This window comes from Habropoda laboriosa, unplaced genomic scaffold (genome assembly GCF_001263275.1).
Source record: "Habropoda laboriosa isolate 0110345459 unplaced genomic scaffold, ASM126327v1 scaffold18, whole genome shotgun sequence".
NCBI classification, from domain to species: domain Eukaryota; kingdom Metazoa; phylum Arthropoda; class Insecta; order Hymenoptera; family Apidae; genus Habropoda; species Habropoda laboriosa.
The window spans coordinates 466,638-491,176 of NW_017100152.1; positions in this window are offsets into that span (position 1 = coordinate 466,638).

Sequence of the window (24,539 nt, forward strand, 5' to 3'; positions counted from 1 at the left end):
GCGGTGTGTCAATTGATAGTTCTCTAGAAGAAATTCCATGAAATATCGAAACAGCGAAGGAACGTCGGTTTTCAATGTACGATTCGTAAATGTGTAAAGAAATACAGATTGATAATTTTGAGAAGCTGTGACACGATAAAAGAAAAATGTGAATGTAGTCGTTGGATAAAAGATCGTCCTGAGCTTTTCAAATCCTCAACAACTCAAGCAACAAATCTGAGAACAATCATTAATCTCCTTCTCCGAAACGTACCTGATTTTTTCCATAATTCTTCGTACAATAGAACAAGGAAATTGAAGGTTCATACCTTAGTATAATTAGCAGAGACAAAGGCTTGAAATTTCAATAAAAGTTTATCAATTATTAATTAAAATATCACGGGCTTCGTTCCGTTTGGAGGTTCAAAACGTGGTTATGAATTGAAATTCTCGAACGATAAGTCTCAATCGCTCCCCTCTGTGTATTTCTCTGCTACGGGAACGGCAGTTGAAAGTTCGCCGTTGGATCACAGAGCGGAAAGAAGTTGCGTCGCGTGTTCCTGTACGAAAGTTCGAAGACAAATAGCGTTTGTCACACGTGCAAAGTGTGATTACGTGCACTAGACCGAGTTGAACGAGCTCGTGTGATCTGCGAACGGGTAAAATGTAAAACAATTTCCAACACTTTGATGCATGCGCGCACTTTGCTCGTGAATATCGACGGATGTTGCGGCCCGTTTTCCCCCTTTCAGAGTCTCTCGATTCTATTCCGCTTCTGTGCACGGTTATTTAAGACAGTCCCCCACTTTCCCACCCGAGCAAATATTTCCAACCCTTAAACAATTTCCAACGCTATAATTGACTAGAAATTCTTAGTATCTTTCAACAAGTTTCCATGGAGAATTGGCTTTTGAAACGTTTGACGAAACCATTTGTAGTTTTTCTCACAACCACGTTAAGCACACTTACTCGCAACCGTTGCAAGAAAAATAGAGAAAAATGAGAAAAACGGGCAACAGCAAAGAGATTTTTGCCTTATTCCGTCTGGCGAGAGTATCGGTTCCCGAATTCGTGGAATAAAAGGAAAACAAGTTATCCTCCAAATGGACGAGCGATCCTTTGATTGAACATTTCCAGCCTGGCTACCGAAACGGAACAGCCACGCTTCGACCTCGCGGATATAAGCGGATTACGCTCCATCAAAGCAAAATACGCCCGGAAAACAGAGGAAAATCGCCTGACCATAGGCACGGCTACGTTCGAGGATGCGTACCCGAACGATACTTCGAACGTGTTTGACTTTCTGACCTTTTCATTTTCGATACTGATACTCTCTCTCGATCTCTGTTATCCTATCCGCCTGCAATAATATTTGGAACTCGAATTTTCTTGGCGTACGTCGATTTCGAGCGATTCTAGGACGTGCAGGTACATGTGATACAATTCTTTAGGTTCAATGCAACGTTTTCGATTGCCCTGGTTAAAAATGCTACACTTTGGATTAACTCTTCAGTGTACGATATTTCTCTATGTTATTGTAATTACTGTTTTCAACGACACTCTTGACTACGTTAAATGTACTTCGAACTATTCGATTCGACTAATCAATTAATCGAGCCTACATCTTCACCAATCTATTCAGATACACAGTTGTGTAAATTTGACTATGTGAGGCCGAATTGCAAATAGAAAAGCACTTACCCATAGGTGTAGACAGGGAAGAGACAGCAGAAGTGGTGCCGCGACGGATTGGGATCTCGATGCACACCGGCATAATTCCACTTTGACACTGGCAAGTCACTAGCACGCGCGAGCACCAAGATCAATGGTCCCCGCGTTGACAACGGGACGAGCCATCGTTGTTCGCCGCTTCTAGTAACGATTGGCCGGTTCGATCGGCATGATGGCTATACGACAATCGCGCGCGATAACCCGTCGTTCCTACGGAATGGGTTGCCCGGATCGATTCAACGAGCCAGTCGAACGTCAGTCACGGCGCCGCTTCGAGCAGAAACACTCGACCGGAGAGCGTCGAGCATCGTCTACTTTCGATCTGCTACGCGGTGATTAAACGTTCGCGCGCCTTTGCGCACAATTCTCATCGCACAACGTAATTCAGCCTGTTTCTTCCTCCCGCCGTCGCTTCTCTACGATGAATTCTACGCGCGTTGGAACCACGCGAAGACCACCGATTTCCCATACATCAACTGCTCGGAGTTTTCCTACTAGAAGAGCAGAGCTTCGCCTGCGTATTCCCCGGTTCCTCTTTTGTTCTTTTCGGTCAGAAGATTCGTTACATTCCTGGGATGATTGTCCGGCGGATGAGTTCTGGTTTTACCTGCGGCACAGAGAATTCAGTGGTTCAGGTATCGACGTCGGAATTGATCAATGATTTTCGTAAAATATTCGTTAGAATTTCCTATTGTTCGAAATAAGAGAAGACCAACGAGATTGTTGTAGAGATGGCAAAATATGAGAAGATAAATCAGCGACATGAATGCACCGTCGAAGTGGAGGGAAAAACTTGAGGGTGGAAGAGGTAGGTTCGATCGGTTTAATCGTTAATTCGCGGCGTATCCGCTACTCCTCCGAATTTTCGGCCACGGCAAGCGAGTACCGTGTACATTGTTAATTGCCAGCGACCGCTAATTGAAGCTCCAGCGTGCGCGCCACCGCTCCCGGAAACTTCCGGTGTTGGAGTTCGAACACCTCGGGGGAAGAACACTATCTATACTCTAACTTCTTCCATTATACAGTGGAATTACTTTCTCGATTAAAATTAATTAACCTTACAATCTTTCCTTTAACAATAATCTAATCTAATTTTCCAATTCCTTTTCCCTCCTCCGAAAATCCCACAGTACCGTAACAAATCCATTCACACAATTATCAACATTACTTGTCAAACATATCGCCTCGAAAAAGCCAATAACTTGCTCGAAACCCAACGCCATATATACTCCCGGTTTTTCCCCGCAACGACCGGGCTGCTCCATTATGCCAGCAGACCAGACTAATGCACTTCTAAAGCCACAAGCGGTTTATTTTATTCACCCCAGTTTCTTCGAGCATCGATACACCGAGCAAACGATCCTTCACGCGGGGAATTCCTTCCTCTACTTCTCGTCATTATGTTGCATTTTCGAATTCGCGAGGTAATCGCGTCAGATACCAAACCCACCCTTTTCAATCCTTCCCCACCTAGAAATGATGAGCAACGGTCGTTAAGGCTCTCACGGTATTCGTAAATCGGCGCGCTTTATCGCGACGCCTTGGCCCGTTCAGTTCACTTTGTTCAGCCTCCGGTATCCACCTCGTAACGGCGTCTTAATGAAGTCGTAAAACCCCGGCGAAGTACGCAACCCTCCCCACCACAAACCTGGTTCCCGGTTTTATGGTTCTGATCGTTGATCGTCTCAGCTATAACGCATTGGTTGATATCGGGAGTGAGAAACTGGAAACGTACGTAGAACTCTACCAGGGGAATTTGATGGCCCTTAGCGGACCCTGCAAGAGTGTCACTGTATCGGATTTCTCGGAATCGATGATTAAATATTAAAGATCGACCGGGAGAAGTCGATGATTTTATCTCTGGGAAGTTTGCCGCTCTACTGCTTTTATCACGCTTCGAACTTTTCGATAGTAATTTTGTGTGAAAAGTTTCTCACACGATAGTTTTTTTTTTGTTGCTTTTTACATAGGTTAGAGTAATTGTCTTTAAAAGGATCGAGAGAGAATCGTTGTTTCTTATAGTTTCCAATTCCCCTGTTTCTCCCTACAGCTGTAGTAGAACCAGACAGACATAGATCAGACGGAGAGGCGAAACGAAATAGACACCGTCTATCTTCCAGAATCGTTCGAAGCTCCCGTGTGTTCCAATCGCAGGAGGAGGAGATACAGGCGAGTCTGATTGTCAGAAGAACGTACGATCGACGTATGGCAGTGTATGGCCAAGCAATCGTTATTAAAATCGCGACACGGAAATAACGTGGTGTAAATTTAGGCCTCGAGAAAACATCGTTTTTCCATTCGGTCCTGACGGCGTCACGAATCAACCTCGATCTCTGTGACAAAGATGCGTTTGCGATGCAAATAATGCGTATAAATATTTACGCTGCAGCGGGACTAAGCATTGATATTCCTTTGACATCGATATCAGCGGAGACGTCATTTCTTTCATCAACCGCTTCATTCTTCCAACCACACAGGCACATTTTGTGGGTCACGCTGACTTGGAAATCTTTTTTCTCCTCGCGTTCTTTCGACGCGTAGCTTGTACTATTTTTAACCGAGGAACGCAACGTGTCTGTTTCTCGAAATAAAATCAGCCAGGTTGCGGAATTGTGGCGGTTCATTTGTCATCCCACGTCATTTCCGCGCGGTGAAATACACGTAACGACTTTTCTCTCTCCGCGAGCTCCGCCTTTCTATCCGGAAACGGATGCACCAGACCATCGATCGAAACTCTTATCTTCCGCGATCTTGTTTGGTAAATCGCGGCTGAACGTCGTGGTGAAATTCCCGTGGTGGTTCATACAAGATAACGACGTGTCTACGCACATCTAGGGACGAAAATCGACGCATTGTTAGAGACCGATATCGGAATAACGGGGAAGCTTTTCGCGGAGGATCGTCATCGACGATGTAAAGGTTCACATGAAAATACGGTTCGAAAAGAACAGAGTTGTGGTATTATGTCTGACGTCAATCGATCCATTTCCACTCGATTTCAACAATCGAGGCCTGGTTATCGTAGGATACACGTGTTACGGAAGGTCAAAAGTTCACCTACGTATAGAGCATGATCGAAATCATACTCTCAAATCTTTTAACAGTCGAGTGAGTATTTCTCGTACAAATATAAAAGCCTCGAATGAATGATAATGGGGGGAAGGAATTGAGGCGACAATTGCCGCTTCCGTTGCTCGATTGCGTTCCTAACACTTACGCTCGTCTCCTTGACGAAAACATGGGTCACCATGAGTCATCACTGTCGTTCGTTCAACACCTTGCGATCACTTAGAACACACGATAACACTAAATTTCAATCAGCACAATTTCCTTAATATTTCGAAAAAATGCAACTCAATCAACAATCACAGGTGAAATTAAAACCCTACTTAGAGTCCGCGAGACAAGTGGAAAATCGAATTTTTTCATAAATTTTTCTCTACTTGCGAAGGGGGGAAACTTTTTTTGCACGACAGAGATGATTTAATTAGGCGAAAGGATTAACGCACGCGAAAGGGTTAACGCACGAGGCTCTCGCGAGGGTTGCGCGTTTTCACGTAACGCGTTCTCCCTCCCTCTCTGTCTCCCTTTCCTGGTTCCCACTCTTCCTGGCACTCGAGATTGATACGGGCCGACGGATCACGAGATTAAAAGTCCCCGACAAGAAAGTTGGACTCGCTGTGAACTAACCCCCACCCCCCCTCGCCTTTATTAAACTTGCTCGCCTGTTCTCCCGGTGGTGAAGGAGGTTCAAACGTTTTTGAAATGTGACTCTGCGTACTTTAAATTTAGATTGAACTACCGGCTCGCTCGAACGTGGATATTTTAGCTGTTTCACCCTCCTTGACAGACCTCTCGCCGATGTTTCTCTGTCCGTTCTTTAATTAGCGTTTCGTTAACATTCACCGTGTTTAGTCCGGAATACTTTTTGGTGCCACAAATGTTCCAGAAGAAATGTAAGTTCTTGGAACAATCACTACGCACGTTGTTAGAGGAGACTTTGAAGAAGTCATCGAGAGGGTTTCGTTAATATTGACGATGGTGGTCTCGAGACCGGGGAAATGTTTGAAGATGCGCCTGCAGTTGTAGACTTCGAGTAGAATTCGTACAATAGTTTTGATACTGTAAATATTGAAAGAGCCGGAAATGTTGAGAACAATCACCAAGTTCCGCTAAAAGAACCCTTACAGGTGAACCTAGTAGCACGTATAGTCTACGAACGTTGTTCTCCATGGAGAAAACTATTCGAGTATACACTTCTCCAGTTTTTATAACTAGACAGCGCTTCGGAGAGTCGCTACGTCTAAAGAAAACACATCGCACGAACATCCCTGGAAAAGCGACCTTCACAACCAGCACAACAAACCAACTTCCTCGATACTTCTCCGCGCGCTTCTCCATCACACCACCCAACAGAGAAACATCAAAACCAACGTTCAGCCCCCGTCATCAATCAATTCCAAACAACTCCTTTACAAGCACGAAGAGCAGCCCCGTACCAGAAGTGCGCTCGAGATCCTCCTGAACCACTTCGATTCTTCGTTCCTCTTGAATACCAAGGGACGATACAGCCTGACAGTTTGCTCTTCAACTTTGGTCCATGGGACGTAGGCACACGGCTTTGGAAAAAATTCGAGTGTCCCGTTACTCGGTGATCTCTCTATAGATAGATAGAAACGAAGAGAGAAAGAGAAAGAGAGAGAGAGAGAGAGAGAGAGAGAGAAAGAAAGAGAGAGAGAGAGAGAGAGAATGAAAACTCGCGACGCTATTCGTGATCTACGGCTAACAGAATTGAATCGAATTGAATCGCGACGACGCGAGTAGATCGAGGCAGAGGGACACACGCACTTCCTACCAGGCACAGGCAATTTATTTCCGTCGATGGAAACGTGACACTCGGTGAGACCCGTTCGTCAGCCACGCAGCCGTCGTTCTCATTGAAGAGTCGCCGGCGGACTGCGAGCCTCCGACTAGATGGGAGCGCTCGAGCCGGCGCGAGACGCGAGGGGGTGGTGAGATACGGATGGAGAGAGAGAGAGAGAGCTGAGAGAGATGGAGGAGGCTCGATTGAACGCTGGACGAGAAGGCTGGGGGCGGCGTGGGAGCCGTTGGATGAACAGAGAGTCCTTGTTGGAGAGACAAGGAGATGCTGAAGCTACAGGGTGAGTAGTGATGGGCATTCGATCCTCTGTGTCGCGAGTTTTCGAGCGATTTAGCAGTATAGAGGCTCCAGTCGCCCACAAATTTAAGGGTGTTGCCCCTCAAGCTTCGACAGTGTCTTTTGAAGTCCTTGGTCTTGTAAGTCCTGTAGGTCCTACAACCTACCGTTGTAGTCTAGTAAACGTTGCCACAGCGGTGCGAAGTTGAGAACTTTGAGCTTTGGTGAATCTATGGCAGTTCGTTATGAAAGGAGAAAAGGAAAGGGAAAGAAAGATGCGTTTCGTTTCTGGCCTCTCTTAGTGGATTCGTCAGTAAGGCTACTTAGAAGCCTTACTAGTAACCTGTGTCTTAGATACGAGACGGTTAGGTTTAGGTTAGAAGTTTCATGTGCAGGGTGTCACAATTTTTTCCGATGAAACTTTGTCAGCAAGAAAAATATGTTATATAAACATAGGTGGTTTGAAGCTTTGTTAAGAAGTTATACCAATAATACGAAATCCCCTGAACATCCTGTACACAGTAATTGGAGCTTTAGCGAGGACTAGGGAGAAAGATTAATGTCAGTTCGCCCCTCTGGTAGCAGAGTGTAAGAGGTACCGTCACAAATCTATTTTATTCGTGATTTCTTTGAAACATGTATGAATCTCTTGAAATTTCTAACGAGAGGGTGGAGATTTGTGGTGTACACGCTATACGTAGGTACTCGAAATGTGGCTTGTATTTCAATATCATATCAATATAATCATATACTATATCAATATATCAATCAATATATTGTATCAATACAATATCAATTGTATATCATTCTTTGATCATGATAGAGTCGATGCAATATTGTTGCAGTGTTCGCAGATGTTTAGAGTGTGTTGAATCCATCGCTAGCAGAGGAAGCAGGGTGAAAGAGAGGAGCGCGACAAGGAAGAGGACGGATACAAACAACATTCGAAAGAGCGACTCGTAAAGGGTCTTCCCCGCTTTTCCTCCGCTTCCACTTTCTTCGCAGCTTCTGCCCGCGCGCACACACATCCTGGTCGCCCTTTAAAGCGCGCCACTCTTCTTGACCGTTCCTCCTTCGTTCTCCTAGCTAGCAGTGGCGGTTTATCTGTGCAGTTTCATAGGATAGAGCCGAACCAGTCTTCGGTTGCACGAGTTTCCAAGGCTAGATACTTTGATTATCGAAGGAAAACGAAGTAGCTGTAATAGAGTTGGAGCATCCTGTTCACTTGGGGATGATCTGGATTTCAGGGCAACGCCGGGATAGGTGTGTTTAGTTTCTCGAAGGAAACTCTGGAATACTTGGAAAATTACACGAGCAACGATTCACGGTGTTCACTTGTAACTTATTCTATCTAACGAGCGTGAAAACATTTGTGTTCAATCTTAACATAAATCATTTAACTGTTATTGTCTCCTGCTTTTTGTTTCTCAAATTGAATTCTGCAGAAATTTTTAAACCTTCGCTTCTTACAACATTTTGCTGAAACTTCATAAAAACTGTACAGGGAGCAAGATTCACGTACTTCAAGTTTCATTACTAAGAAATAAAAAATGAAACGAGACAGGACAAACGTATATTGGATAAAAATTATCCCCTTCAATCATTTCTTTCACAATTTTAAGATCTCACAATCTCCTGAATATTCTTCGTGACTCGCTTTTCTGGCTAGAAAGGAGTATCAGAATTTCCAACATCTTATTCCCCTTATCGATAATCCGAGCCGCTTCCATGTTGCCAGGTCGATTTGAATGCAACAACGGAGTCCTGTGTTCGAGTCCTGGCCGTAAAACACCGACACTCGAATGAAAAAGGGAGAGGATCGCAGCCGCGATAATCCAAAGAAGCGTACAGGTCTTCATAAAGTAGCATGATTTAATAGGGATCACGTAGTCGGTGCTCTCGACGAGCAGGCCCGTGTTTGACCGTCTTATCGCGTTTCTAAAACGTGACAGTCGGTATCCAGGAATTTTACGATCACTGCTAGACGTGTCTTAAACTCCTAGGGGAAGTTCACGAACGCGACACACACACGCGCGCGTGCGCACACGCACACACTTATACCATCGTCGATACCCGATATTTCGCGAAAACTTGCCCGAGACTCTAGCGTATAATCTTCAGGCCGTTGTAAGTTGTCTCTCTCTGAAGTATCCTAGTTCGCAAGCTGTCGTTGATCCTCTTTCCGCCTAACTTCATGCTAATTGACGAAAGAGTCGATTATACCCAGCTCTGTTCCAGGATTGTTCGGCAGTAAAACGTGTCAAACGTGCTAAACGTACCGAGAGGCTTCTAAATGTGATCAGTGTCCTCATCAGCTGATACCGAGGAGCCCTTTAACTGATCAGCTATGTCCTGAAACGATAGCTAATCTTTCACCCTAGTTGTGAACGTCCTGGCACATCTATAGAAGCATACTTCCCAATGCAAACAGACGGAATTATAATCAATTGTATAAATAAACGGTTCCTCGAAAGAAGTCAGCAGTCTCTGGTAAACCCTCCCAGGCAGAATTCAAATGTAGGTTCATGTATGTCCTCAGATGAAATTCCAGGCACTAAACATGGAAAAGAGGACTCCATTGCAAACAGGTACATGGAATTAATGAAACGATCCTCGTGCAGGTTGCAGCTTGCTCGCTATTCTTCTGCATCGAAAGCAGGGAAATTCAACTCGACGCGATAGAGACGCCCCTCTACAAGGTCGATTGGGGTGGAAGCTTTTAGGAAGCAGAGCAAAGTAGGTATACATGTGTAGAAGTGTTTGTATGCATGTCATTGTGACACACACACACATACAGCGAAGGTACAAAGACGAGGGTGAGCAGCAAGCTTCGAATTTTCTCATGGGCTGGTCGGAAAGCTCCGTGGAGATTAGGTCAGCCGGCAATTTCCGCGTCAGTCTTTCAAACTGCCGCGTCCCAACGCTCTGGGCGATATCAAATTTTCTGGCTGCTGCGCAGGATCACGGTGTCAACTAAAGGGAATCGCCCCTCAAAGAGAAACGAGAAGATCGTCTGTGGTGTTTCTTGGTCGAACAAGGGGACCGCGTGAGAGAGAAATAGTCGCTGGTAAATTTTCAGCCGGATCTCTATTGTACGACTGTCTTCGTGGTTGCACTGATCGAGATAGACAGGTGGAAACAGAGTGATGTATTCGTAGGGAATTTTCGGTGCAAGGCAGATTTACGAGAAGAGAGTAAAGATTTCTGGAAGTGAATTCATTGGTTTTCTCTGTGCGTACGTGTATCCTGGAAATTTTTCTAAATTTCGGCGACAGTAAATTTGCAGTAAAAATAAATTTATGGTACTGTTACTAAACGATGCCAACACTCTCCACAATTTAAAACAAATATTATTTTTCTACTATTTTTTTGTGTGGTTTAAATGCTAACAAGGTGTAAGCACATTTGCAGTAAAAATAAATTTATGTTGCAGTCACCAAATGGTGTTACCTACCATTTCCTACAATTTATACAAATGTTCTTTTGAAAATGACAGATTGTTCAGATATTTATTATCAGTTCCTTAGAATCTGAATTAAAACCTTTAATTTTGGAAAAGTTTCCGTTTCCCTCCATTATGACGATCCCCCTAAATTAATCGTGGTCCAACAGCGGCATACACAGACTTACCAACTTTCTTCCGAGGCCCGAGGCGTCCCGGCAGCAACAATATTTCCGGTCTGGTCGGGAAACTTCGCACAAAAGCGTCCTCGGCAATTCAGCAGGGACGTGTTTATGACGCGTCGAACGGAGCATCGAGACAGGCGACGATTATGCAGACGTCGCCGTCGTCCGTCGTCGATAGAAAATCGCGGCCGTTTTACCCCTGTTGTCGGTTGAGCGGCGTCGTCGTCGTCGTCGTCGTCGTCGGGTTCTCGGCTGGCGACGCGTACGTGACACCCGGACAAAAGTCGCTGAATCTGCGAGCTTCGCTGGGCCGGAAGTGGCGGACATCGGGTAAAATACGATTGCACAAAATCGAATGTGCGAGGAAACAGGAAAGAGGCTCGAGCTAACATAGGAAAGAATCGAGTCGGCTCGAACATTGTCAATGTACAAATTCGCGAGCGACGTTGCTCGGTGAAATTTAATTACTCTTCGCAGCTGAGGAAATTAGTATATTCCTAAGAAATAACGATCAGAGCAGTGAATTGATTCGTGAAGAACGTGTCAACGATGATCCGCATGAATATTCAAACAGTCAGGTACCCATTTCCCCTTTCTCGCTTTGTTTAACGGGCTGCTTCTGCTTGTTATTTATGCTCGCCAATGAATAACAATGAACAACGAGCCATGTATACAGCCCGCACGTGTGTCTATAAATCCGTACGCAGCGTGACAAATCTCGAGCGAGAGTAGTCGTCGGAACCGGACCGCGGAGAACGCGTTAAAAACAACGAAATCTCGCGTATACGACCCCGAACTGTGAAGAGCGCGTAGCCAGCTTCTATTTCTAGACTCAACGGGTATTGCTTACCCTGGGCAAAAATGTTAAATAAGCTGATCTGAGGCATTTCGACAGGGCAAGACCTGTAAAAATTTGACGTGTATAGATAAATTTTCTTTAAACAAATTCTTTTCGTTGCGTTATCAAAAATGAGAGTTAAAGTCGAAGAAAAGACTGTGGATACTTAATTGCTGTTGATAACTTGCATTTGAAAATTTAAATTTGAATATTTCGAATGCGATGGATTGAATTTGAATATTTGAACTTGGAAGGGGTGTTTTGGTGGTAAAAATGTTTGTCAGGATTAAGATAAACAAAGATGAAAAAACTATATTTATTTGGCCGTATGCCCGTCCGTCCGTTCTGTTCTCACTCTTTCTTTCTTGTGTCCGTCTTTACGAATACCATTTCCTAATAATTCTAAGTCTTATTCTAACGCGTCCTTATATCCTTTGACGCCCCCCTCTTGCCTCCGGGAGACTCTGGCAAAGTGTCGCTCTCGCGAGCACGTGGCTGGGTCCTTACCTGACCCAGTCCTTAGCGCGTGAGGGGTGTCAAGGCGTTGGGACTGAGCCTGGGCGCAGACCTCTCAGTCTGCGGGTCACAAACCAGCGCCAATCCCAACGCTCCTTCGAACATACTCTTACAAACTTAAGTATTTAAATTTGAATACATTGAATTTGATGGGTTCAATTAAGACGTTTTAATATAATACAAGGGTTAATTAGACCGATATCCCAGCATCCCGATTTGTATGTAAAATTTCCAACGTACGATATAATCAAATAATACGCAGATTGTTGTATGGCGGATTGTTTACGTGTCTTCACGTGTCATACCTTCATCCGCCACTTCGCGGATAAATTTCGCAAGGGATATATTCCACGAGCTGACCATGGCCTGGCTTGGTCGCGAGCGCAAGCAAACTAGTCCATCGAATATCGGCGTAACATTGTTTCACACCGGGGAAAACCAACGGGAGAGGAGCGCCGCCGCGGCGTGACAATGTTTTGCAATTCATGCACGTAGGGGTAGCGCACGAGCGCGAGCCTGCCCTCGCGATCGAATAACCATTGAAATTTTGCTCGGGGACACCTTGGGCGCGGCAGTTCGCGGAAAAACAACCGATCCAGCTCGCCTGGGACCATTACGTAATGAGCCAGGCCAATTGTCCGCTCCGTTGAATAATTGAACGAACGCGTTAACCTCCCATTAAAAGGTTAAGAACCGTTCACACCTGGTCTTGGCACGGAACAATCTTCGATCGAGACATTAACCCCTTATTCGCAATTTTCTAAGGCGGCCTCGAAGATTCGAATGAAGATTTTTTAAATGTATTCCACTATTTAATCTGGCGATCGATTTTGGGCTTCACTCTGAGTAAATACAAGATTTAATTATTACAACTAGTTCCCCGTTTCAAAAAAAAAAAAAAAAAATTACAGTGGAAATACAAGTTCTCCTGAATAATGGAAATAAAGATTCATACTCTTCTGATTAATAATTCCAGAAGTAAAAATTCGCATGCTTGACCAATTCACGTCGAAACTTTTCCTTGACTGACAAACTATAAAGGACAATAGTGGAAATTGACCAATTTTGGACCTGGCTGGCAACGAAAAGGAGGCTGTTAAAAAAGTGCCAAATTTGTAGCAGTTCAGGCACCTAAAATTTTAACGAGGCATCATTCTATAAGTCCTAAGGCATCGTAAACGCGCAATTGTTTATCTTAAATGTAACGGGAAAGTTATAAAAAATGTAGATGAAGTTGACGGTACTTCGAAATTTGAATTGAAACTTTCTGACTTCAAATGATCATAACTTCGAAATGAATGCATGAAAAAAATATTGCTCAAATTGCTAATTAATAACAATAAAACGCGAAAAATTAAGATAAGGTGCTACCACGCAAATATTCCATAAAATATGTTCCTTATTCTACTGTAACTTACTTCTAAAACAAGATGAAATGCATCGAATATGAAGAATTGTTATTATATTTCATCCTTCTCTTCTTCAGACGACATTTCTTCGGTAAAATATTGGTTGAGGAAGTTAGCAGGTGAATGTGTGGACGTGAATGTGTGGACCATAATACTGTTGCAACGTGTGAACAACACCCCGCTACACGTTGGCCTATTTTGCACTCACAAATATGCCCAACAATTGTCCAATGTCCAACAATAATATACAAACAAAGTATTTCACGGAATTGACGTGTCGTGAGTGCATTTGAGTTTTAACTAAAATACTATTTCCAGAATCCAGGTCGATGTGGTATTTGCGGTAATCTATTGTCAAAGATGTTGTTACTACTTGGAATTCGAAGTCGCCGTTGCATTCCACAAAAGAAAATCATTTGTCATGAGTGGTACGAAGTGAAAACTTAAACGCACGTCGATCACAATTTCAACAGATTGAATTGGTATCACTTGATTTCTTCTCGCAATTAAACATTAATGATCTATGTTTATATTCATCCGGATCCTATCAAATAAAACAAGCTCCAGGATATTATGCTGGCCACTTAAATGAAAACGGCGACTTCGAATTCCAAATAGCACCAATATCTTGTACTATTAATTATAACCATTATCAAATAGACGCTGACCCTAATAATGTTATATTAATTAAAACACAAATACATTCACGCCATTCAAATACTTTATATACGTGCTGCTGTATAAAACTAAAAATGGATTAGACTCTATTATTGGACACACATGTGGATGTTGTTAATTCCAGATGATTTTGGAATTAGGAATATTTAGCAAATAAAACTTAGTTATTGACAACAACAAATAATTTATTGTCCGTTTGACTATTTCTTAACTCTAAACTATTTCTTAGTCGCGAGGTGTTCTGTTCAATACGAGGTTCTATTTAGTTCTGTCTTGATGGAGGGACGCTTTCCACTGAAGACCAGAAACGTCCTGGAAAATTCACTCCAAGTCCTATTTTGGAAGGAATTGCAGAAAAGTGGGACCTAGGATTGTCCAATTAAAACTTGGGGCGGTTTCCCGATTGCGCAACACCTACAGGCCAAGTGTTCGTTCGGTAAACAAGGCCTTCAGGACGTCGCAACAAAGGGTCGCAGTTCGGAAAACCGACCCATAAATCCTAGGTCCCTCTTTTGACTGCGTGTGGACTGACAATTGCCGTTGAGATGGTCTGGCTGGCAATCCTTCGAGAGAAAGTTATTGTTTTCCAGCCAGACCCAAGTCCCTGGGAAAATATATATCCTTTGAAAATACTTGACTTTCTCAAAAACGGCGATGTCCTGTGTCGACGCAGCCTGAACACATGGCCTTAACAGATGTAAAGTTGGTAAACGGGTTGTGGGTTGTTGTTCCCACGTTACAAAAATTTTCTGGTTTTTTGGCTATACTCGACACCAATCTACGATGAATTTTCCAGCAGATTTCCTGAACGATTATTTTCCGAAAAAGATAATGATGATTAATCGGGCGAGTTTTACTAACGACGACATTTCGAAGTTTACGCTGATGTTTTATAACTTTTACATCGTCTCCAGGGTAAATAATTATGCATTTCGGATTCCTTAAAACCTGTAGAATCATGACTTGGCTAACGGATTATCATCCGAAGAAGATAATGATGATTAATCGGGCGAGTTTTACTAACGACGACATTTCGAAGTTTACGCTGATGTTTTATAACTTTTCCATCGTCTCCAGGGTAAATAATTATGCATTTCGGATTCCTTAAAACCTGTAGAATCATGACTTGTAAAAAGTTTTCGTTGCCAGCCAGGTCAAAAATTGGTCAATTTCTACCATTGTCCTTTGACACTTCCTTTCAGAATCATTGGGGAGTTTAGTATATACAGGCTGTACCATAATACGCGAGCATACTTTTTTTACTGTTTTTGTATGCTGAACCCATCATTAAAGTTACTCCCTCATAGTTGGGTACGCCCTGTAAGTACACTTTGTCACAGTTTTCACGTGATACAGAGCATAAAGTTCCGTGTTCACGTTGGCGATTGCGACACAGGGAGCTCCAACAAGGATCAGAGAGCGCGATGCGTCGATTCCAGGTCGCAACGTGGAACGGAAACGCGTAACCATGGCAGAAGCCACCGGAACCATGTCAACCAATGGTCGTACAGAGCGAAATACAGGGTTTACAAAGCGTCCGTTTGACCGAGCTCTGCATACGGCCACGCATGGTCGAACGAAAAGCGGATGGCGGTAGCGTTAGACCTATGGTTCTGCTGCTACGTCCAGGCGTCGTCGTTTAAGCTTTCCGTCGCTGCGACGACGCAAACCGTGTCCACGATTCTCCACGCGTTTCCGTCGAATCCGACGAGACCCCTTGTAAACCGGACGGAATAGCATCGATACAGAGCTGCTAGTTCGGTTCGGTTCCGTGCCAGTTCACACTACTGGCATAGGCTATAACTTCAGAATGTCCCCTTTGGCGCAACCATTTCCATCAGATGGATCGTTTTACCTATAGTGAAAGATAATCCTATGAATCTTCTAACTGGTTATCTACGTGATATCAATTTAGGTTACTGGATTACAAAGGATACAAAGAACTTTCACAGTTCGCTCGAAAATGAAAAGTCAAACGCACGAGTCTCGAGGAGGCTCGAGTTCTAATAAATTCACCAAAGAACCGACTCGCTCTAAAATTTCGTCACTGCTTTAACAAACCTCGTTACGTTCATATTTCTCTCTGTACATCACGTTGAATTTCGAGTGCTACCAGCAAAGTTGAGGATCTTATTCGTCTAATCCCACGATGCTATTCCACGGTTCTATTATCAATTATGCTGCAATGGAGGAGGGGTGGGAGCGGGGGTTTAATTGAAGCATTAGAAATCCACACCGAGATACGATAACGTTTCATCGAAGCGTTTAAGAATGCATCGTTGAAACGATCGTGGAACGCAAGCGTCGCTTGACAAGATTATACAGCTTGTTTCCTATTCCCCGGCATAGCCACAGTTGTCTCTGAGTTCTGGGGGCCACGGAATCGATAATCGAACTCCATTAACGATCATACACCGTTATCCAGCGGGAATAGAACGCGGCTTAGACTCTCTCTCTCTGCTCTGATCTTCTAATTACTCTTATTGCTCGAGCATCTTTTGCCGCGTAATCACGCGTTCGACTCGTATAAAAAAGTAACACCTGGGTGAAATTAAATGTCCTTCCACAGGGAATTAGCTCGAATTCGCTTATTAAATATTATTACTCTCGACCGTGATAAATTACGCTAGCAGTGTTCAATTCGTAGAAACGGCGAACAGAGACAAGCGGTCACGAATCACGCGAGAACATGGGTTTAGAGGGATTCCAATTAATCAAAGGAACCCCCTAGTTTAACACGGCGCGGCGTCAAAGAACAAAGAAGCAGTGTCCGAAATGCAGATGGCAAGCGGCAACAGTTTGGCATAAATTAACTGATTTTCACAATGGGCCATTATACGAGGCCGCTTAAGCTCGCGTGTGTAGCACCCATCGAGTTTATTGTTTGCGATCCGCAACACTAGCGGCCGCAACGCTCGAAACGAATAGAAAGGGAGAGGGCCTAGTGTTATGCGTCATTGTCCCACGGTATTGTGCCTGATTGGTAGTAGGTAATAATGTGGATCTGTTTTTCGCGTGTTACCTGATAAATGGCGTGGCTCGATGGTGCATTAAATACAATCGAACGGCGGGAAACTTCACCTCGATTGATTTGTCCTGTCGTCAGGATTTCTCTGTTTAACGTGGTTTCATTCGGACGCATTACCGAACATAATTGTACCAGCTTGATTAGGAGGAATAATAGAATATTAATGTTCTAATTAGCGAGGTATAGTAATTATTATCATTCGAAAATTGTTACAGCTCCCTGTCTATTTTGTGGACAGGTGGCTTTTCAGAAATAAAGTAATAACTATATTTTTAAGGATATTAACCATTCTACATGCAAATTATTCACAGTCTTTAATAAGCTTCCATTAGCCGTTATATACACGGTAACATTTCGGGAGTTTGCATACATCCGACCAAGTTTCGTTCATAGTGACCTACTTTCGCGTCATATTCTTCGTCGAGAACGCAGCTTCTCTAACGTGCGTACCTCCGGTAAACTTTTACACGAAATGATACATATTAAACAAACTACTGCTGTTTATTTGCCTTTCCCAGGGCTGTAGTTATTTGTTTATTCCCATGTAAAACCATCCCCTGTAACATCATCCGTGTTGCATTCAAATTGCATTGGAAGATCGGTCGCATGATCTTTCGAACAGAAGAGAGCATGATGCTTTACAATATCCAGCGATATTTTCCCGTGGAAACGGATAATTTTCTCCCTGTGAACGTTATGTGCGTCGAAACGTGGTTAGACGTGCAGAGTTTAGCCACGTGAATATTTACAGAGGCGTTCTAACTTTATGGTACTACGAGGTTCTGAGGTTGTCACATGTACGGAACAATCTGTTTGTCCGAAACGTATTAATATCGTAAAGCGGGGCACAAACATAAATATTAATAAGCTGTTAGCATGACGGGACCGGGCGGCGCACGTCATTTCGATATTTTAATATCGAATGCTGCGTGCTGATTTCCACGAGAGAAATATTACCCCTACGGGAGTCATTAAACGCTGCTCTCTGCTAAAAAGCGAACCGGTGTAATTTCGTGCTTCCATTTTGCTGTAACTTTACGTTGAGCAAACATTCAGAGAGTTGTTAACAAAACGTGAAACAAAGGAAGACATAAATAATGAGAGAGAATATTTGGAGATATTTGCCTTTTAAAAAGATGAGCAAGAAGGGTTGTGCAATAATATTTGAAAGGGCAACACGCGAGAAGAGTAAAGCTTAATTAATACAGCAGTAATGGTGACGTGTAACGCTAGTGGAGGAAATTTTTTTTATTAATTTCACGGTGTGCACACTTTTTACTGCAGCAACGTGAACTATGTTGTGCGTTGACAAAGTTGCTACCTTCATTTATGATAATCTCGAACGATCCCACTTGAATTACATTACGCGAGGTTAAGCGCTGCTCGTTATCGGTTTTATTCATGCACGCCCAGCGTAACAAACTTCCGCTTATAATAAGTCAAACCAGATCGTTCCCGAGGTTATTAATGCGAGTGTTTCAAGTTAATCAATTACGCACGATAGCTGATGGAAAACCACGACAGCAGATCTCCTTCACAGGTATATTTTATTCGTGGCTCTGTTAAGGATGCAGTTTAAACAATATAATAAGCACTAAAGACTAGATGCATCCTCGTTCACAACTGTTCCTTAACACTACTGCACCTCCACAGGTGTCAGTTGCTCGTACTTGCAACTTGTGTCTGACCACTCAGCGGCCTATACTACTTACAAATACCGCAATCCCCGACGAATCTATCAACAGAGCCGACAAACACCTTTTAATCCTTTCCTTGCACCTCTGTCTGAACCTCCACTCTGCCGTCGTACACGTCGAAATAACGCGTCCCGTTCTCGAACACCGTCCAAGAAGCAGACAAGGAGAAGGGATGAAGAAGAGAAGAGGTGCTCGCGAGTGGTTCAGAATCGGAATTAAATCCCGAGTGGTCTCGTCTCGTCCGTGCTTGGGAGAGAGAGAGAGAGATGGTGAAAGAGAGGGGGAGAGCGACGCGGCGTGGCCCGGCACGCTCAATCGCAATTCGCCCGAAAGCGAGCTTTGTGCCCGCCACATTTCCGCTAAACTTCGTCATCCCTCCTGCATCTTCTCGCTCTCTCGGTTCACAAGCGAATTCGCGCTCGCGTGGTCGTAGGCGTTTCAGGAAATTTCGAACAGCGGTTGTAGTCGGCCGCGATAAGCCGCCCTCCAGGCGAGACGACCCGTCGCTTCTAGCAAAGGAACTTGCCAGACGAGAGGAGCCAACTTCTCCCCCCCTCCCCCCCAACTGCCGCCCCGCGATCCAACGTAATATTATCGGGGTTCCTTGCTTCTCCCTTTCCCCCCTTTCTCAATCGCTTTCTGTCTCAGCTGTGCCCGGTTTGCTTAATATTCGGCCCTCTAGCGTGTACACCGAGGCAAGAAGTAAGTTCAAAACAGAAAGAAACCAATGTAGCCCTTTTATGAAACTGCGTTTCGATCTTCTTCCTGTTTTCTATCTTGAATTGTGCGAGTCTCAGCTGGTTCTTGTTTACCAGTGCAGCTGTAGCTTCGTCCGAGACCAAGTTGGAGAAGGTTTCAATTGTTATCGAAGCACACGTTGCCATCGAACCCTGCAACATTAATCGCTAATCCATATGAAATTGGTCGCAGATCCGATATTGGTGTAAGTTGATAAACGGTTCGAAACATTTTGGCCGGTGATGATTAGTTTGGCTCATGTTCATCTGGGTTTGATCAAGTCGGGTTAGGTTAAGAAGAAGTATGTCACCTTCCACTTTTCTTTTTTGACAATTATCGAAGCAGCGCTGAGAAGATTGTAGAGTCGAGATATTACCAGAGACAAAACAACTTGCCAGAGAATCAGTACGGTGTCCTCTTCAGTAACCATGCGCGGTCAGCCTCGAGTAATATATTACGGCGCTGATTTCAGCCAACTAGCGAAAGCTGCTCGGTTTCCACCGCGAGCAATATTTTCACGTTAATTCGTTGATTTTCTCCATCATGCCGCGAAGATTTATAATGAAAGTTTACTGGCGTAGACCGTTGCACGGATACGTGGACAAACGTACTTTCTTCCTCTTCCGTCTCCCTTTTCCCCTCTCCCCTAGAGTGCTCGTAAAAAGTTTGAAAATTCGAACCAAGTTTGTCCAACCCCTTTCAATTTTTGCTAAAAATTTCACCGAAGGAGAGAGAAAAAGTGAAAAATTTCGTTTCCTCAAACTTTTTACAATATTTCGTGAAATTCGAGTTGTTTCAAAATTTACACGACAGCAGAATCATCGAGTTCCGATGGTTATTCGTTTAGCCAGCGGTTCTACGTCTATCTACACGGTGTAAATAAAATTACCATGCGAAACGTGTTTGTAATTTGCAGATGATACGCAATCACAGGCGCACGGCCTCATCAACCGCGGCTATCCGATCAAATCATTTCTTCGTTAGACGCTAAACACATTTCCGTGCGTCTATCCATTGTGCGCATACTGCAATCGAAATTACACGTCCATCATGGTGCACCCGTTGCCACGTTACATGCACCCAGCCCTTTGTGTCGCGTGCTGCAACCGGGAAACTGGTCCGGAATCATACAATTTTCGATCTTCCGCGGGCTAGGAGATACGCACACTTGTACAGACTGTTCCGTGGCATACCCACGGGACCTTGGCCTTCCCTTTGTAACGATTTGACCGTCTTGAATAGCACGGGTGGCTAGCAATTTGTACAAGGACAACCTCGGAAGTGCAAATTGCAAGCACGTTTATGACACGCAAGCCAGTAAAGTCGTTTCTGAGAGTCGATTTATTTGCATCCTGTGATTGTATTTCTTCGAGTTTCTTCGTCCTCAACGACTAATTGCATGTGCCGTAAACGTGAATTTCCAAAGGGGCATCCAGACCGGGCCCAGTGACCGTCGACCAGGTCGCGCAGGATCCAAGCCTGACGGAAATTCCACCACGTTGACAAATTTCCCACATAGCGTCTTCCACCACCACTGACACCACCTCCTGCCCGGAATAGGTGGGTGTCGGTGGATCTATCACCTGATTGGTAAAAAATACTTACCAATCAGGTAACAAGACCGGCTCACGAATTTCCGAGTCGAGGGAAATTCGTGAGGGAGTCAGTTCACCACCAGACATCCAAGAGAAACATCGTAATCTCTAGATCAACGCACATCATCCACACCACTAATCCATCATTCAACTACTTCATTAAATAGTATACTACGAATTATTTCCTTCACGATTAAACTTCACTACCACACCCCCTGATATCCTTATAACCCTAAACGGTCGTAAGGACATACGCGAGCAACAGACAGACAGACGCGATTTTCGTCAGAAACACAGACTAAAAAAATTTATCGGAAAATCGATCCTACGAAAATTATCTACGACAGAGACCTAGATTTGTTCAACCACTGTGGAAAACCATCGTCAACGATACAACAATAACCCCTGCTAACGCAACACTCTATACAAAAGAGCACGTATTATAAAAATAACCATTACTCCACCATTTTCTAATATTTCTTAACAAAAATTTTGCGATTATTAAACGAAAGCATGCTCTTCTGAGCAATGAAAGATTCACTTTCATAGCATAACTTTTTCGCCAGGAAAAAATCGTAAATGTTAGCGTACTTTTCAGGTCTACTGATACCTTTAAACGAACGTTTAGTCAGCTCTGCGAGAGACAGAAGGATTCGATTAGAGCGAAAACTTTGTCAGGATACGGTACCTAATTGGTTGACAATGTGTTAACGAGAAAATTATAGAAATAATTGTACGTAGCGGTTAATCGTTCGAATAACTATCGGAGGAAGGAGAAAACATCACGGCGTCGAATCGAAAGTAAATCGAACGCGTCCACGGGATTCAGTCGTGTCGTTGCCCATGTGCCTCCATTGTAATCGATATCGAGCTTGCTCGGAAACGCCGCTGCTACGCTAACGACGTAACGAACGAAAGAGAGGCTGTCTGGGAATCGATAGAGTTTGGTCAGCCTTCGGTCGGAACCATTTTATTTCGCAGGGACGTACGCCTCCTCCTTTTGCTTCGTTCCACAGGCGTAATTGCTTGCATGCACGCTATCCCGCCACTCTGTTCGTCAAGGTAATCTATTTGGATTGGGTAGAAATGCAGGAGCTTTTAATTTCAGGAACTCTAACATCCTCTGGATACTGGGAATATACCACCGATATTCCAGCCATTTAATCGCGTGACTTTTTAGAATTTTCTTTTCACGGAGCAGTTCGGCGGTTTCTCAAGGTTGCGGTTCCTCTTGAGGTGTTCACGGTCCTCGAAGCTACCGGTATTTTCAAGGTTTCTACACGGCTTTCAAACTCGAGACTTTCAACCTTTCAGCGTTTCCAAGACTTCTCTTCTTCCTTCGTTCTTCGAAAGTGAAATTTACGTTAACCAATTAAACTCCCTGTCTTCCCTCGGCTTTAAAGCATGAAAACGTATTCAGTAGAATCTCGACTGATTGTAAGAATCCTCTCAGACAATTTCCTATGATCTTCATCAAGCAATTACGTCAACGTGTCCCATATACGATACATCTTCGTTTGCAAGAAATTTCTCTCTCTCTCTCGAGTTGTCTACCAATTAAACCTCATCCACGAGAATTACTATCGTCGTTCTAACATCGAGTGTACGTTTTTCTTCCTTTTTATTCATCCTCCCTATATAGGGGACGTGTAATACGGCCTGACAAACGAACGCGTACTCGAAGAATCGGATTTCGATCGAGAGTTCGACAAACAGGCCTGGATAAACTCACCCAATTAAAAGACGCCACTCGATCGGGCGCGAACAATTCAAAATCAATCGTAAGATGAGTCCGGTCGACGAAAAGGGAAGAGGCGGAAGCTATTATTCGAGCGGAACGGTGGAAAATCGAGGAGTTGACTTTCGACGGTTCCCCCCTCGTAATATCTCTTTTGCAGGGTACAATTAGTGGTTAGCTCTAGCTGCCTCGCACGCCAAGCACGTCTGCGAATGCTTCATAAAGCGGTATCCTGTCCCCTTCTGCCCTCTTTCTCTTCTCACTCTGTCCGTTTCTCTCTTTTGCCGAGGCTTATCCACTCGGTCGTTTACAGCGGCGCTCGAAAGTTTCGGTAGGCACGTTAATGAGAAAGAAACTCGGAACTCCTTGGTTCCTCGTCTGCCGGAATTTATGGTATCCGGGAAATAATTTGTGCAATCTGCTTTTAATGTAAATTATCATCACTGGAGGTGAGCTGTGAGCTCGTTCGATACTGCTGGTGCATATTTAGACAATTTCAAATTCATCTGGCTGTATATTATTTTGTAATTAACAAAAGTAACAAATTCTCACACTGACATATAGTGTGTGATATGTAAAATAAGATGTCGCAGGAATTTTTCAGAAGTTCGAGCAATTGAAAAAGTTACGTGTGTTTAAGGAGAGTAAAGAGCTAGCAGCTAGCAGCTAATTCCGAAGTGATCTTAAGTGATTACAGAAACTAATAGCCTTAGTGACTTGAAATTTTCTAGGTATTTTTGTGTATAGTTAATCTATGGCGCGAGCTAATATAATGACTTTATCTTCGCTGACTTTTATTTGGTGTGTGGAGTAAGCAGATGGCCTAAGACCCTCAGAAATAAGTTTGACACTCTTGCCTCGGGGTTGATAATTAATTATTGCCAATTTATTTCATTTATAAGACAGTTTAGTTAAGTGACCGGAATTATGTTCGCTCGTTCTTAAACACTCCTAGGGTCTCCTAGTAATTCTGGCGAGTGCTATTTCGATTTTTATGCACGTTTCCTGATATCCCTCATCCAATTTGTCCCGGAATAACTAAATAGGATTGGTATCAGCAGGTGGAACCACGTCTTGAAAGCCGCCATCCTTTTCATTTCTCCTGGGCGCAATACAGATAACTATAGTAATATCAAAATCATTCCGCTATGAACTGCAAACGGAATAACATAGATTCCGCTACGAGCCAGCTCGAGTGGTTCAGAAAGCCGGAGAGAAAAAAAAAAATAACCGCACATTTCACGGTACATTACTCCGTGGGAACGTGTTCCTGGTGTGTATCCAAACTTTTGATCGATCGTATATGCACGCCTCTTTTCACCCTCTTCTTTTTCCTTCCTTCCCCTCAGCAATCAGCTATTTATTTACCCGTCCCCATTCGCATGCTCCCTTTCCTTTGGAAATTTGACTTGAACCTGACGTGGCGAAAGCAAGATGGAAGTGGAAGGAACTGAAGCAAAAATTCGGGACTATTTCAAGAGAAGGTTAGCAGTCAGCAGAAATCAGAGGCATGCGAAGACTTTGCGACAATGTCCCTTCGCGATCCATTGGCCAGTCGATTTTGAGAAAGTTCTTTTCTCTGTTGAAGCGTCTTACTGCGATTGGAAAACGAAAGTGAGACTACTCGAGGCGTGAGATCTAGTTTGACGAGTATGTACACGAAGAGCAGTTCCTTGGAATAAGCTTCCAACGCAGGAGGAATTAGCAGGAGGAATCCGTTCGAGTTTAAACATGCACCATTGGGAGTCAGGAAGAACAATAACATTTCCAGGAAATAATTAAGAGAGCGGGTGTAAAGATTTAACGA